This window comes from Lepidochelys kempii, chromosome 3 (genome assembly GCF_965140265.1).
Source record: "Lepidochelys kempii isolate rLepKem1 chromosome 3, rLepKem1.hap2, whole genome shotgun sequence".
In the NCBI taxonomy this organism is placed as follows: domain Eukaryota; kingdom Metazoa; phylum Chordata; order Testudines; family Cheloniidae; genus Lepidochelys; species Lepidochelys kempii.
Genome location: NC_133258.1, coordinates 189,729,807 through 189,746,809, shown reverse-complemented (window position 1 = coordinate 189,746,809; position 17,003 = coordinate 189,729,807). Strand labels below are relative to the sequence as shown.

General features: G+C 41.5%; 1 protein-coding gene across 7 annotated transcripts in view; it reads left to right on the top strand.

Annotated features, from left to right (window-relative positions):
- BCL11A (BCL11 transcription factor A) overlaps window positions 1-17,003 on the top strand; it is a 105,521-nt gene that overhangs the window by 51,553 nt on the left and 36,965 nt on the right. The gene's annotated exons all lie outside the window — the stretch shown is intronic.

Sequence of the window (17,003 nt, the reverse complement as noted above, 5' to 3'; positions counted from 1 at the left end):
CGCATGTGTGGATGCTCTTATTCCAGAAAACAAGAGTGCCTTGTTCCTGCTTAGCTCCCTGCATTAAGCTAAATAGGAACCAGGCACACTTGTTCCAGAATACATAGTCAGGAACAACTGTGTGTGTAGACAAGACCTGACATCTACCTGCAGCCTTAAGTGATCACTCTGTGCTACAGAAGAAACAGTTCCTCATTTCTATTTTGATACCATAAGGTAAATTTCCAACCCTGTCCCGCTCCCAGGTTTGGAACAACAGAAAGGGTTCAGAATGCGGAGTGTGTTCTTTTTGTCTTAAAAAGCTTTAGAATGTTTAAAAGCCTTATTGCGTTGAACGTAACTATACAAAAGCGAAGCAGAAAAACAGTGAGATTCATAAAGAACCAGCAGCTCATCTGTCATTACAACATCCCTATGGAAAAGCGGCAAGGCTCAGTATTATCATAAACTACAGTAAAACCTGCATCTCTTATTATAGTACAGATCATAGCGCTAGAGGCAGCTTCTAGGGAAACTCTGAAGCCCCAAGCAACCAGTTTACCACCAGTTTGGTGCATGGGATGGATATTTCCAAGCAACCCCCTCCCTACTCCTTTTATGCTTGCACATAGTGGGAACTTCAAACCCACGCAGAACCAGTTTCTGCTGGCTTCACAGGTGGGTCTCCATCCTGCTCCCATTGAAGTCTACAAAAAACTCCCTCCTATTTACTTCATTAGGACCAGGATGGTTGGGCCGCCCACCACAAACTGGTTCTGACCATTGCTGCGTTGCACATTTTGAAAGGGTGGGAATTACCCCATTTCCCCAACTGGCTCCGTTCATGAAGTGGGAATGCCTAATCTGTCCCCTGAAGAAACTTCCACTCTCCTTGAGGCCCACTTCGGAGGACTGTGCTGTGTGTGTATTTAGGGAGGCATTGAAGCCAGTTTCAAATATGACTAGTGATTTTTGGTGCATTTGTGGGTGGCTCAACTTGAGACATCTTAAAAGGGCCCAATTTTCAGAAAGTGGGTGCCCAGAAAATTCGGCTCCTTTAAATATATCACCTAGAACTTCTTCAAAAATGAAAGCACCCAAAATTTCTCATTTCTTTGGAAAAGAAATTGGACTGTACAATCTCACTCCTGTAGACTAACTCCCGACCCCTTTTTTAGCCATGCAGGAAAGCTGTGCATTGTGATGGACCTGACTGAGTGGTGCGGTGCCCCATTGCACTTTACTAAAAAAAAAAAAATCTTAGCAGGTGCCTACCAAGCATATGCAGAAGGATTTTTTTTTTAAATACCTTACAGCATTTTGATTTTTAGGTTTTTTTCAAACCTATCGAAGTCCCTGCAACCCAGTCTGGATGATTTACATGCAAAGTGTGGAGGGTTGTTGTTCAGTCATTTCTGAGTAATTAGTGAGTAAATGTCTAAATCTGTTGAAAATGTGCCCCTCCCCCCCTCTATTCAGTTGGAAAATACTGATTTTTTCCTTATTCTTTATAAGAATTTCACCTCTGGCCTGAGACCAACCAAGGAGAGTTTCTGTTGCAAAGGAGAATTTTTCAAAAAGGTACAAGCACTGGAAATGAAGAGTTATAATGAAAGTCTTAACAAAAATTTAGGTTATCGCACCCACTGCCAAACGATCACCATAATGCAGGATACTTGTTACTCAGCTATGGGATTCCCAGTGCTTAGGAATAATTCCCAGTTTGTTGGGCTCAGGAGTATAACCTCTCTCAAATGTACAAATCAAGAAGATGGACTGGATCTAGTGATCTGTAGGAGCTTGTGAAGCATTATCCCAGTGAAGAAGGATTATTTTAATGGCTAAGGTTAACAGAATATCTAATAGCTTTTTGGTATGAGCACTGCATATTCAGTGCACATTGATTATTTAAAAATGATCAGTCACATGCTGAAAACTATTTTAGTTATTAATCTGAGAGAAGGGTGCAGGATTATGAATAAGAGTACCAGTTGGCACCTGACATGGAGCCGGATTTTACATTGAGTAGCACCTTACTCCACAGTTGGTCCCATTCACTTTACTGTGAGCAAGAGCATTGCAGTCTAGACCATGATCAACAACTGGTATTATACAGATCAGGTTTGTGCATCCTTACTGGAGGCCACAAAGCTTTGTGCAATCAAAGAAAGGAAGATTAGAGCATAGATGCAGAAATATATGAGTCGACTCAGGAATGTTCGTCAAAACTTTATTTCATCAGTGTGATCAGAGTATGCCAAGATCTATTTCCCAATTTTTTGTAGTCCCATTAAAGGACCTGCAGATACAAAGGTACATTTCCTTTATAGTAATGAGGCAACTTGACTTCTTAATCATGAGGAGTTTGATAGACTTGGAAGATCCTGGGAGGATAGGAAATTGCTTAATATACTTTGTATGCAGTATTCTTAATTTTCAACTATTTGAACAATTGACTGCTGGGGCAATCATCATTATTTTATACATCCCCCAAGTTAAGATGATTCTTGCTGAAATGAGATATGAGCTAAATTAACTATGAACTCAGATGACAAAAAGAGATTATCATATGTGTCCATCTGATAAAAATAAAAATTAAAAACAAACCCCTGAATCTGAGTACATCAAAAAAATTTCCGAAGGGAGCAGGCAGGTGGGAAGAAGAGCCCCATTGTCTAGTGGTTATTTCATAGGACTGGGAGCTAGGAACTCCTGGTGTTCTGATTCTGGCTCTGTCAATGAATTCATTTGTTGCTACTTAGGGCCAGATTCTGGTACCCTCATGTTGAGAAGCACCTTATTTCATGAGCAACCCTTTGATTTTAATGGGACTGCTCAATGGAAGAGAGAAAGGATCTCATCCTTAATGGCTTTCTGTTTCAATCACTCCCTTGGGAACCTGGTGAAAATACTATATCTTTATTTTATCTATTTCCCAGAGGTGTTTTGAAATATAGAGCCAGATTCTGTTGCCCTCCCTCACACTGGGTAGCATCCTACTCTATGAGTAGTCTCACTGAAGTTTGTGGGACTCTTTGTTGAGTAAGGGGATGCCCCACATAAGGAATCAGAAACTGCCCCTTCATTAGTTAGGGCTAGATATGGCAATCCTTTTACACTGGGCCAGATTTTAAACCCCCTTAATCATGTTGTGGAGCACTTACTCACATGAGTAGCCCTACTGATTTCAGTGGAGGCTACTTGTGTGACCAACTGCTCAGCAGCTTGTTCAAGAGGTTTACAGTCTGCCCACTGAGTAGCAAATAGCGTCAGTGAAATCAGCGGTGCTACCAATAGAGCAGGATGCTTCCTAACATAAGTCAGGATGGTGGGATCTGGCATTCAGTATTTGCACAGCACTTTGAAGATGTCATCTTCTGGAACAAAAGTGACTTATTGCTTTTAGAAAACGGTGTACAACACAGACAGAGAAATATTTGGATTTATGTCGTAAAGAAAATGTATATGAATATTAAAAAGTCTTTCTCCGTCTTCCCAGGCCCAAATAAAATGTAAAATTCAATCTGAATGTATTTTCTTATTTAAAAAAAAATCTGGGCTATAAAACACAATACTAATTTATGAAAGCTGAGAGCTGCATGAGTGAGAATATTTAATTACAGCTGCAAAGTACAAACATTTCCTAGCAAGCATTCATTGTATTAATAATAATTAATTAATTCCTGGGCTAAGATGTACTTCATGCACATGTTCTTTTAGTAGGCTTGGAAATTTGATTCCAATTTTAATTTTATTTTGCTGACAGCTACCTAGAAATGTAAGGATGTTAGAGGACTTAGTCTATTTACATAAACACAGACTTTATGTTACACTGTATAAATCATTACGTTGGGTTTGCATAATTTCATTTAGCAGGCTTCCACAAACTGAGGCAATGACTTTAAACAAATCAGCTGATTTAGAGGGACTTAGTATCTGATTGTTACAGTGATAAGTGTCTGTACAAATATTTATACAATTCTGATAGTCTTCTGAATTGCATTATTACAACACACGAAGCTGTCAGATTTCCAGGGTTTCTGGTAGGCATGTTTCTTCATGGTGTTGGAAGCGTTTTATTGTATGTTACAATTTCAACCTGGTCCCACCATTCATTGTTGTCTTGTTATCCTGAGATCTGACATCATGTAAATTGCTCGGCAAAGGCTCGATCCAAAACCAAATGCAGTCAGTGGGAGTCTTCCGATTGGAAGCTTTTTGGATCAGGGCTTTGGATCAGGCCCCAAAACAGAATATTACTATGTCTTTTCAAAACTAGGATATGCTTAGGTGATGTTAAAACAACCTCTCTGTCCTGTCTGGGTATGTGCTTGTGGAGGGGGTCAACTCTGGACAGTTTAAGGGTGGGACATAGGATGCAAATCTTCTCCGCTCTGACCCTATGGAAGTCAATCCAAAAAGCTAATACACACTTGCCAGCATTGTCAACTCCAATGATTTTAGCATTATTCTTGTGATTTTTTTTTGCTTGAAGCCCCAGCACATGGAGTCATGGGATTACATGAGAATCTCAGCTTCATTTAAAAAAAAAAAAGTTTCTAGCCTTCATGGTTGCAGAATAAAGCTTGAAAATTTGACTCAGGAGCAGCCTAAAGGCTTAAAAATCAGAATGCAAATAAGGAGACTCCAAAAGGAATTATTTTTTAAAAATCTCATGATTTTTAAGCCAATCTCACAATATTTTTGGCCCTAACTTGTGATTTTTGAACACTGCCAGGAAGCCCAGGAGGTAGGGGAGAGTCGGAAGGGAGCTAGACCTAGTGCAGAAGCAAAAGGTCCACACACAGCCCTGGCCTCACATGGATCCACCAGGTTTGGAGAGTCCCCTTTTCAATCCCCTCCTCCCTCATAGGATTGCGTGTGTTGGGGTATGTGTGATTTTCTCCCCCTGAGGCCTGTTCTGTGGGATTTTCCACAGGAGAGGATGATCTGGCCCTCTCTCATTAGGAATATTTACAGCAGGCCTGATCCAGAAACCCTTTCTCAGGCAAAACTCCTGTTGTCCCTGATTTTCTTCCTTTACAGCATCTTAGCACCAGCATGACTCCACTGACTGCAGCTGAGTTTCTCCTGATTTACACAAATGTAAATGGGAGAAGAATAAGGTGCAGTGCAAGCTTTGCCTGACTCAAGGCTTCAGGATCTTTTTTTTTTATCTTAAGCGAAGCTTTGATCCAGGTGTTTATTCCTCACTTCAAATGAAAATGCTGTCTGTGGCATCAGAAATGTTACCACAGCAACTAATTGTCATGTCACAGAGGGGTATGGTCTAGACTCTGCTTGCAGTTACAACAGAGTAAAGCCAGAGTAACTTCACTGCAGTCCACTGAGTTAGTCCACATTTACAGCTATGTTACTGAGAGCAGAATCTGGCCCGGTGAGGCTGATTCTCATCTCATATGTTTTATTCCAGTGTAAGCCAACTGACTGCAGTAAAGTTGCTCCTAATTTATCCTGGTATGAGACCGGCACCAGACCTTTGGCTTTGGATGTGGAATAGCAGCAGAAGCAGATAAGTTGCTAAGGATAAAGATCCTGTTTTCCAAGCCATCAAAACCAGATAAATATGCAAAGAGGAAGATAACAGAGCATCAAAATTTACCCTAAAATGAATGTTTTCCAAATTTTTCTGTGTGTTTAAGTCTTCCTCTTGAGTGTTGTGCCTGTCCATGCCATAACAACTTCAACAAGAATTAAACAGCATGTGAATATCCTGTACAGCAACTTTCAGATTCATTTATTTCTTTCCAAAATGTGTATTGAGGAGATGGTACAAGGGGCTTAGTTCTAGCTCTCTTAATGTTTTCATAGTATTTGTATTTCAGGTTACACACATCACTATATGGCTTGAAACTGATAAAAGTACTCAAGATTTCTAATCTAAATTTAGTGTTTTAGCAGGACAGTGTAAAATCAGAGAGCTAGAGATCCAGGATTTTCCTTATGAAGTCTGGAGTCACCCTCACTTTTTTTATGTATTGCCCTGAGAGCAGTTCATGTGCTTTCTGAGTATCTGTTCCAACAAGCCAATGCCCTAATTTCTGATGAAAACTCTTTTTGCCCAGAGAAGGATAGATCCCATTATATACACATGTAGGACTTCTCTAGAATTTCCTTCTAGTACAATATCAATATTTAATATTTTTGAAAATGTAATTTAAATATGTATTGCAATTACCTCAGTTTTGCCCTCTGAGAGTGGTATCCTAGATTTAAGGTTCATTGGCCATAGCTCCAACAAACTTTATTCTAAATAGCACAGAACTGCCTGCTGTCTTGAGGAGATGGCCCACTGAGTGGGATTCATTTATATACAGTGAGTTCAAAAGCAGTGGGCTGTTTATGTCATGCCACCCCGTTAGGCTTGCCAACCCTCCAGGATTGTTCTGGAGTCTCCAGGAATTAAACATTAATCTTTAATTAAAGATTGTCATGTGATGAAACCTCCAGGAATTCGTCCAGTGAAAGTTGGCAACCCTACACCCAGTGCTGGGGTTCCCATCAGCTGTCACAAACTAAATAACAGTCGGCTGGCTCAGTACTGGAAAGGGAGATCCATGGAAGAAGTGGCGATGGTGAGTCAGTAAGATGGCGTTCTCCTTTGAGTCAGTTCTGCCCCAGTGCCCCAGCAATGTGCTGCTACTGGAAATGCCATCTTTCAGATAAGATGTAAAATCAAGGTTCTGACAATTTATGGTAATTAGCAGGGACGGTCTTTTTGTTCTCTGTTTGTACAGCGGCTAGCATAATGGGGTCCTGGTTCCTGGTAGGGGCTCCTAAATGCTATTATATATTACATAATAATACATCATAATAATAACAACTCCATGGCATGTATAGGTTGGGCAGACGAGTTAACCCTGTTATCTTGCCATTTTTCATGCAATTTCAATTGGATACATTGTTTGACCCAAAACTACCTAATTCTTCCCTAAAATGTGGATTGCTGCTTAGCACCATTGAACTCCTGCTATGTTCCACTCTAGAGGTGGCTGCATTTCATCAGTGGGTAAAGTAATTCCTACATATCCATAACTCTCAGGGATGTTGTGGGGTTTAACTATCATTTGTACAGAGCTTTTAGAGACTCTGTAGAGATGCAAATTATTAGGATTGACTTTCAAGAAATTTTGGGATGCCAAAAAGAGCATAACTGACAGAAATCGCTGCACACCTACTCTTGACTGCGCTGCAAGTGGGAACGGGAATGGGATCTGCTGTCTGACTTATGGCAACAAACAATAATTCCCAATGGTAATTTTCAAATACTACCATCCCTTGTGTTTTTGAGGGATCTGGTGGATGTAGAACCAAAATGTACTCAGTTTACAGCCCATGTCTGGTTGTGTTTGCTGAATGTGGGGACTGTGTGCCTTCTAGCTGGAGTTTACAGGTTTGGGCCAGCATGCCATCTCTTGCAGTTATTGTCTCTTTAACCATCTGCAGTAACTGAGGAGTTGGCCTGTCGGTCTGTGAGTATGAAGTAAAGCAGGGTACTACATCTCTATAGAAAGTGCCAAATTAAAAAAGTTGTGACTATAAAACTGGAGCATCAATCACCAGCATCAGGGTCCTTTAAGAGCTCAGCTTTAGAAAAGAGTGTGAGGGGAGGCAGGGTACATGGCTACCTTAAAATGTAGGATTATGGTGGCACAAGGAGTTTACACATTGCTTACACTTGTTCCTGTACAGCCAGTTGTAATGCTACTGGTCTGATCCTGAAACATGCACCTGCAGCTCCTGCTGAAGTGAATAGGAATGACAAGTGTTCACAGCCTCACTGGATCAGGCATTATGGGGCAGATCCTCAGCTGGTGTAAATTGTCATAGCTCGATTGATTTCGGTATCTCTCTAGCCTGTATCTTAGCCATTTGTGAAGCTCTGAATGCTCTATCTGTTGGAAAGATCTTGTAATTAGCCAGCTTGAAAACTAGAGGACAGCAAGGCTGGGGGTTACCAGAATCCAGAGAAAAATTCTTTCTTCTACACTGAGGGATGTGGATTTTACAAAATGCCTCTATCTTTAGAATAGTTCCCTGGACCTAAAACAGCACTGAACTTCAGCGGGGTTGAAATCCAGATCTCTATTTTGCAGCTTGCCCTGAACCAAAACAATAAATTACTCAGATCCTACTGAGTAATTTCTTATTTCTACAGAGAAATATACATTTCTGTCTCATCAAAATAAAATATTGAGAAAGAGGAAAGGATTGGTGCAACTAATTATCTGCCCGTCTTTCTTGTAAATCATGACAGCCCTTTGGATAGCTAGATCTGGTTGCTCAGATGAAGCAGTTGACAGGCAGCAAACCGCACCTGTCTTTGAACTGGTTTGGGCTTCAGGACCGGGGCAGCTCTAGCCTGCCACCATTTTGACACTGAGGGCCTAACTATGCACTGCTTTCCGTGACCAGGGTCCCCGCATGTGGTGTGTGTGTGTGTGAGGGACACAAATACGTTTTATAAGCATGGTTTATTACTGTGAGGGAGAGTTTGCTCCACTCTTATGCAGACCCTCCTAGGATTTTTGACACTCTATGGTATATTAAATACCATTTGCAGCACTGGCAATGAAACGTTAAATCAAGGTTTGAGAATTGTCCTCTAATCACAATGGAAGCCTCTCCCAGTGAAGTCATGGTCATGGTCTGGTGGGTTGGGAAGAAGCCTGGGAGCCAAGAACTCCTCAGTTCGAAGGCTGGTTCTGCCACTAGTTCCAGGTCTCATTTTCCCCATCTGTAAAATGGGGACCCTCACATTTACTTCACCGCAGGTGGCTTTGGGAGGATTGATTAGTTAATTGTGTGAAGTGCTGTGTAAGTGCTAAGTATGTTCATTTCATAAGGAATTCAAGTATACCCAAGTTTATTACAAGTAGGTTCCACTAGAAACTCCTAAAAGTGAATATGTAAATACTTTGATAAATTTAGGGCCCAGTCTTGCTCACATTGAAGTCAATGGAAAGCCCACAATGAGCACATAGAAGAAAACAGCATATTCATTTTCTTTGAATAAGAGACAAGCAATTCTTGTTTGAAAGTAAGCCAGAGTTACTTTGTCTAGCAACTAGGAAACCAGATTATTGTACTGTATAGGGAAATTAGCCCTTCATTTTTGCTGTGAATAATTAGACAGCACAGACTTCAGATCCCCTTAATACGGTCGCTGAAAGCAGTCTGACTCCAATACATTTAGCTTTTGCTCTGCTGAATGCCTGTTAGACCTCTACAGTCACTGGAGCAGGATCCATATACAGATGATGTGTTGCACTTTCCATAAAATCTTGGTTTTCTGTGCTTCGAAAAATTATTTTGGTGTAACTGACCTGTTTACCAAAGGGTGGAAAAAATCAATGTGATCATTCCTGTTGCTTTGGAATTTTTTAAAAACGACACTTTCTGTGGGATTGTCTGATACATTCTGTCACTATTAAACTATCTTGTCATCTCTGGCAATATGCAATGCTGGTGGCTACCCTTTTAAAACACAGGCTATTGTTAAGTGCGTTGCCTAAACATTGCAGATGTTACATTACTGAAAGTAATGAAAATTTAAATGTCTGTTTATTAACGGGTAAGATTGTCAGGCTCACATACAATATACATTAGCTGGAATATGTGACTGGTTTTCAACTGTACTTATCAAGGGTGTGTACCGGCTGTCTAAAGGAGGGTGTTTCTTCTAATCAGTAACTTAACATGCTAATATCTCTCTCTCACACACACAGACACATAAACACGGTAAAGACTCTTCTTTTTCCTATCAGTTACTTCTGTCAGGTACAGGAAAAGGAGCTATTTGAGAGAAAGCTGGAAAGGTTAAAAAAAAAACACCATTTTATTCAGAAAGGAAGATACTGGCCTATCTTTTATCAATTATATTTTTAGTGCTTTTTTGTTCGTGGTATTCTCTCAGTTGTCCCCTGAATTGTCCTTATTAATCTTCCATCTTGTACAGTAGTAACAACAACTGATTAGGACAGAATTAATCAACCGCCATATTACCTACCCATCAGTTTAGCCCAACAAGCTATTTCTGAATCCAGCAAAGGCTTCTGCTTTTTACGTTGATAGGAACTAACCTCTTTGCTTCAGTTTTGATACTTCTGGGAAATGTGTTTATTTTTTGAATCCACAAAGGTTTCCATTTTGAAGTAACATGAACCCTGTTTTGAAACTACTCCCTCCCCTCTATATACATAGTAGGCCAAATGCTTCCCAGTAAATCTGGAGTAACTTCACTGACGTCTGTAACTGAGAGCAAAATTTGGCCCTGTGAGCTCTCCAGTTCTATGCAATTAGATTAGAATTTGGGGGAATGGTGTTCACCACCAAATAAACAATGCTGACTGTCTGCAGTCAAGACCCGAAACAATGCAGATACCACACACTGAATTGTTACTAGCTCTATTTAACAGCGTCTATTCCACTTATTGGACTAGATAATAAACATGGTTTTAAGAGAATTTTTTTTGTGGTGGGGTACAAAGCATGCAGTGAATAGGGAGATCAGACACCATTGTTTGGCAAGAATGCAAGTTCCAGAGGAGAACGCTCCTCTGTTTGGATTTGAAATTGTCAGAACATCAATTCAGCCTCCTTTGCAGTACTTCCTCCTATAGCCGGTGTTTTGTTTTGGAACAAGTGTTGGTCAAACAAGCTTTTGTTTGTGGTCAGTCACTTGGCACACAACAAAACTTCTGGTGTGGGACAATGAGGAAGCTGTTTTAGCGGCGGACAGGGGCAGCTGTGATGCTACTAAAAAGGAATACTGATGTAAAGAGGGTGCATTGAGCTTTGGAGAAGAAATAATATGGTAGAAATTAATGAGAAGGATCTTTAAAATCCAAATACTGTAGTTACATTGGAAATGTATTTGAGGCTTCTTTTAATTCAGCTGCCCTCCCTCTCTAACATCCCTTCCTGGGTTCGTATCATTTTGTATTTCTTTCTTTCAAGGTAACTGTTCTTTACTTGATGCTCTAGTTCTATTTTAATTCCCTCCTTTAAGATACAGCTAGAAAGTTTGACAAAATATTTGTAACAGTATATTTAGAGTGTCTTTCATGTGCAGAAGTAAACTATTTGTGGCCATAACATAGTTTAAAAGGAATTGTATAAGTGATACTGACTTCTTTGTCAGCAAAAAACAAAGCAAAAAGTGTTCATAGATTACATTACCTAAATGACATTACATACGTATGTCCTTTCTTTCACATTTCCTGTAATCCTGTTATGGCATTGTCCCATTACCTCAAGCACTGTCATCTTTAAACGCTGTCAAATCTTAACTGGATTGCCAAGGACATAAGAAAAGAAACTAGGTGAATCTGATGGCAATTTCAAGCACACCATATATACAGTTGTCTTTCTTTCTCTCCCCCCCCCTTCCCATATGGTGTATTTTCAGAGAAATCATTCAGGTAAAATGATGGCTGAAGTACCTTTTGCATTCTGTACTGAAACACATACAATACCAGGACACATCCCAAACAAGAAGTATAAGATTGTTTTTAAACAGCCAAAGTGATAACTGTTTTTCGGGCTTATTCTGATGGGCCTAATTCTCCACTGCTTTGTTCCTCAAGCCTGATTCACCTCTTGTGCAGTCATTTCACCTGTATGAGCTGGATGTAAGATTCCTAACAAATCAGTAAGATTACACCACTGTTTTCCTCATATGTAAATGGACTAGCTAAGGTGCAAGGCAGTGGAGAATCAGGCCCAATGTAAGCAACAGCAGAAAAAAATGCTTGTTGAAAAATTACCATTTCATACTCTCTTTTAGGAAAATTTGGGATGGTGCGGGCTCTCGTGCTTTGCACCATCGAAGTCAATGGGAGTTTTGCTGTTGAATCCAGTGGAAGCAAGGTCAGGGTTTGTTGTGGGGGACTAGGAGTTAAGAATTTGTGTTCTAATCCCGACTCTGCCACTGAGTCACTGTGTGATCTTGGGTAAATCACTTAATGTCTCTGTGTCTCTTTTTTTACATCTACTTACCTATCTGACATGGCTATTTTGAGTCTTAATTAAAGAACATTTGTAAAGCACTTTGAGGCACTTGGATTTAGGGTGCTATGAAGGGCGAATTCTCAGTATTAATGTTGTTATTGATTTATTATATTATTACTAAAATAATGTTGGGCACCATGAAAGAACCACAGATGTAATGCTGTCATTTTTCAATAGCTATAGATGCAGCAGTAGACAGGCAAATGGTGGAATTAAAACTAAGCCATCTATTTTAGAAATCAGAGTAGCAGCCATGTTAGTCTGTATTCGCAAAAAGAAAAGGAGTGGCACCTTAGAGACTATCCAATTTATTTGAGCATGAGCTTTCGTGAGCTACAGCTCCGATGAAGTGAGCTGTAGCTCACGAAAGCTTATGCTCAAATAAATTGGTTAGTCTCTAAGGTGCCACTAGTACTCCTTTTATTTTAGAAATGTTCACTACTCTTAAACTTGGGGAGTGGAGAAATGGTATGTTGAAGGGGTTGCCTGTTTATCGTGGCAGTCCATATTATAAGGTTTATAGGAATAACAATGATAGTAAGCTTTCAGGTATAGGAACTGTCATTTTCTTATCTGCACATGCAGTGTCTAGCTCAATGGGGCCCTGATCCTTGACTGGGGCTTGTAAGTACTACTGCCATGCAAATTAATAATAATAATTATTAATAATTAGTAACCTGAAGAATTCACTTTAGATGAAATGCTGGCCCTGGTGAAGTTATTGACTTCACTGGGGGCCAGGGATTTCTCATTTGTCTCTGATCTGATTGTCTAGTGTATCACAAGGATATTCCCAGACAGCAGTGTTACCCCGGGAAAGTATTGTCTATGAGGGAAGACAGCTCCCCAGTTTCCATATAGGCAGCCAGAAAGTCACTGCACAGAGTATTAGCCTTATACTCTTTTTCTACATATTACATTGGTGACCTTTTACATCTTAAATGCCAAACAAGACTGTCAGCTTCAGCCCTGCACTAAGTGGGTGAAGTTCCTCTGAAGTCAGTGGACTACCCCTGTTTACCAGGGCAGTTCCCAGGACGGGGTAGGAGGTGGGGGTACAGAATACAGGTAAGACATTTGTTCCAAGCCTGGTTTTTGGATGGGGCCTTGCAGTGTCATCATGCAGTCTGTGCTTTTGGATGGAAAGCAGGCTGTCTCTCACTGTTGGCTCACAGAGGATCCAGCAATGGGCAGTGATATGGGGAGGGGAGTAAAGACTTCTCTGACCCTAGGACAGCCCTGGCTTCCCCTGCCTAGGGCCTATGGGATGGCAGGTTACAATCCATCCAGGTATCTGCAGGAAGTGTGTGTGTGTGTGTGTGTGTGGGGGGGGGGTTGTGAATAAACAGTGTGTGTGAGGGGGCTTCCAGGTGTGAGTGGTGTGTGAGTGTCTGAGGAGGGTTGTGAATGGAAAATGTGCAGTTTGGGGAGCACTGTGAATGAGCTGTGTGTAGGGGGTCTACCAGGTGTTTGGATTGTGTGTGTATGTCCTGCGTGGGGATGCTTGTGTGTGGTTGTGTGGGAGGAGCCTGGGAGGCATCAACCTGGGTTGGATATGCTGTGAGACATGAAGGGGTAGAGAATGAATGAAATGTCAAAAGGAGGCAAAAAAGCATAAACCTACTGCTGCAGGGGACACGGATACACTTTGTCTTCTTTTGGTACAGACTATACACCGCCGGTAGTATGACAGAGACAGCCAGGCCCGCCAGCGGTTGGGGTGGGGGGGCGGGCGGGCAATTGCCTAGGGGCCCGGGTGGTTAAAAAGGGACATGTACTGCAGCAGCAGTGGCTGGGAGCCCCGGGCCCTTAATCACCTAGGTGGGCCACAGGGCTCCTAGGCACGATTGGCCAGCACGGTCAGTCCTGGAAGTGATGGATTTGTCACTTCTGCCATGAGCCCCGTATCCCCCTAGGGATGGCCCTGGACCTGTGGCCCGCAATTGCTGTCTGTGGGCCTGGAGACAGCTAAAGATATATCAGATAGAGGTGACCTGGTGTTATGAGAGATACAATTACAGGGTTTTCTCTCTTAACTTTTCTTACCATGGCTGTTTGTAATTAGGGCTAATCCTCCCTTGTAAACTTCCCTTTCTGGGATTCTCCCGATCCAGGCATATAGCAGAGGTTCAGCCCTGCCCAAGCTGCAGATTCCAGAGATACCTGTGGACCTTTGCCTCTGTACTTTCACTGGACACCCCAATGCTCTGTGCTCCCTGTGCAGTGCAGCTCCTTAAGAGGTTCCCTCTAATGTTTGACAGGCTGTGTGTGCAAAAAAATTCTTCTGTGCAAATTTGTGTGTGTGATATTTCGCCGTGTGCGCGGGGTTTAGGATCTGTGTGCAATCACACACACACAGCTTAGAGGGAACAGTGCTTGGAACCCTTGGAAGAAGCCAGGGAGAGGCTTCTGTGAACCAGTGGAAGGAGGTGGCACTCTCTCTTCATCCTCCAACTGAGTTCTGTAGATGTGGGCTCTCTTTGCTAGTATAACTGGAGGGGGGAATGAGGCCTTCATGTTCTTTGTCAGTAGATTTTTAAGGTAAAAAGGTAGTGCGGGTGGCAGGGAACCAGGAGGAGAAATCTCTCCTGGGTGCACAAGAACTATTCTTTACTGAGTGCCAGCAGCACTCAAGTGGCCCAATACAAGATGTGTGGTGTGGATTCTGATCCCCTTACTCTCACTGACGAGTGTCTTCATCTTCAAATTGTCCTGTTGGAATAAATGGAGCTGCGCATGCACTTGAACAGTACAGGTAATCATCAAGTGATCCATCCCCTGTCACCCATTCCCAGCTTCTGGCAAACAGAGGCTGGGGACACCATCCCTGCCCATCCTTGTCAATAGCCATTGATGGACCTATCCTCCATGAAATTATCTAGTTCTTTTTTTTAACCCTGTTATAATCTTGGCCTTCACAACATCCTCTGGCAAGGAGTTCCACAGGTTGACTATGCGTTGTGCGAAAAAATACTTCCTTTTGTTTGTTTTAAACCCGCTACCTATTAATTTCATTTGGTGACCCCTAGTTCTTGTGTTTTGAGAAGGAGTAAATAACACTTCCTTATTTACTTTCTCCACACTGTCATCATTTATAGACCTCTATTATATCCCCCCTTAGTTGTCTCTTTTCAAATCTGGAAAGTCCAGTCTTATTAAACTCTCCTTATATGGAAGCCGTTCCATACCCCTAATAATTTTTGTTGCCCTTTTCTGAACCTTTTCCAATTCCAATATATCTTTTTTTTGGGATGGGACAACCACATCTGCATGCAGTATTCAAGATGTGAGTGTACCATGGATTTATGTAGAGGCAATGTGATATTTTCTGTCTTATTATCTAATCCCTTTCTTAATGATTCCCAACATTCTGTTTGCTTTTTTGATTGCCGCTGTACATTGAGTGGATGTTTTCAGAGAACTATCCACAATGACTCCAAGATCTCTTTCTTGAGTGGTAACAGCTAATTTAAACCCCATCATTTTATATGTATAGTTGGGATTGTAACCAATGTGCATTACTTTGCATTTTTCAACGCTGAATTTCATTTACCATTTTGTTGCCCAGTCACCCAGTTTTATGAGATCCTTTTGTAGCTCTTTGCAGTCTGCTTGGAACTTAACTATCTTGAGTAGTTTTCAGAGTAGCAGCCATGTTAGTCTGTATTCACAAAAAGAAAAGGAGTACTTGTGGCACCTTAGAGACTAACAAATTTATTTGAGCATAAGCTCTCATGAGCTACAAGTGAGCTGTAGCTCATGAGAGATTATGCTCAAATAAATTTGTTAGTCTCTAAGGTGCCACAAGTACTCCTTTTCTTTTTGAGTAGTTTTGTATCATCTGCAAATTTTGCTGCCTCACTGTTTACCCCCTTTTCCAGATCATTTACAAATATGTTGAATGGGACTGGCCCCAGTTCAAACCCCTGGGGGACACCACTGTTTACCTCTCTCCATTCTGAAAACAGACCATTTATTTCTACCCTTTGTTTCCTATCTTTTAACCAGTTACCAATCTATGAGAGGACCTTCCCTCTTATCCCATGACAGCTTAGGTTGCTTAAGAGCCTTTGGTGAGGGACCTTGTCAAAGGCTTTCTGAAAATCTAAGTACGCTATATCCACTGCATCTCCCTTGTCCACATGCTTGTTGACCCCATTAAAGAATTATAGTAGATTGTATTTTTCCTATAACAAAATGCTTATCCTGGTAAAAGATGGGGCCCTCTACAATCTATATTAGATGCTTAAAAAGTCCTTATTTTAATTTTATTCTTCCCCATCTATAAAATCTTAACCCATGCCTAACACCAATTCTCTATTTCTTCTTTGAACGATGGTCCGTATTGTATTCCTCTGAGGGTTATGCGCATGTGCCATGTGCCCAGAGCCTGAGCTTTTAGGAATGGTATATATCTATTCTCCCACCCTCATGACAGCCAGAACTTTGTTTTTCACCACAGATGAGTTTTCCAAGCTAATGGGCCATATTCATCCCTGGTGTAACTCCATTGATTATCTCTCCTACCCCAATATCCACATGGAAAAAGTCTTTTGTTCAATAGGAAAATATACACTTCCATGCTACAGGAAGTACCAGGGCCAGATTCGGCCACTGGTATATCCTGACTTCAGTCACCATAGACTCTGATGGAAAATGCTCTTTGGCAAAGTACCTGCCAGCTACCATCTGCTGAGGTGTGGGGAGAGGGCACTGGAGACAAGTAGGACCTAAAAGTGAGCGTCACTGACGAGAGGGGGCATGACCAGTGTAGTCAGAGGGTGTGCTGATTAAGCACATCTCTTCAATAGTCTCTTCCAGTGAGGTTCTCTGGTGCCTCCCGTGTATTTTAAAGCTGTTTTCCCCCAACAACAATCTCAAGGGAGAGATCTCAGCCTACTGTCCCTTGGAGAAAATCCCTCTGAGGTGTAGGGAGCTTCCCTGTGAGTGTGGTTTACACCTCTCTGCTTCATCTGGCTACTAAATTAATA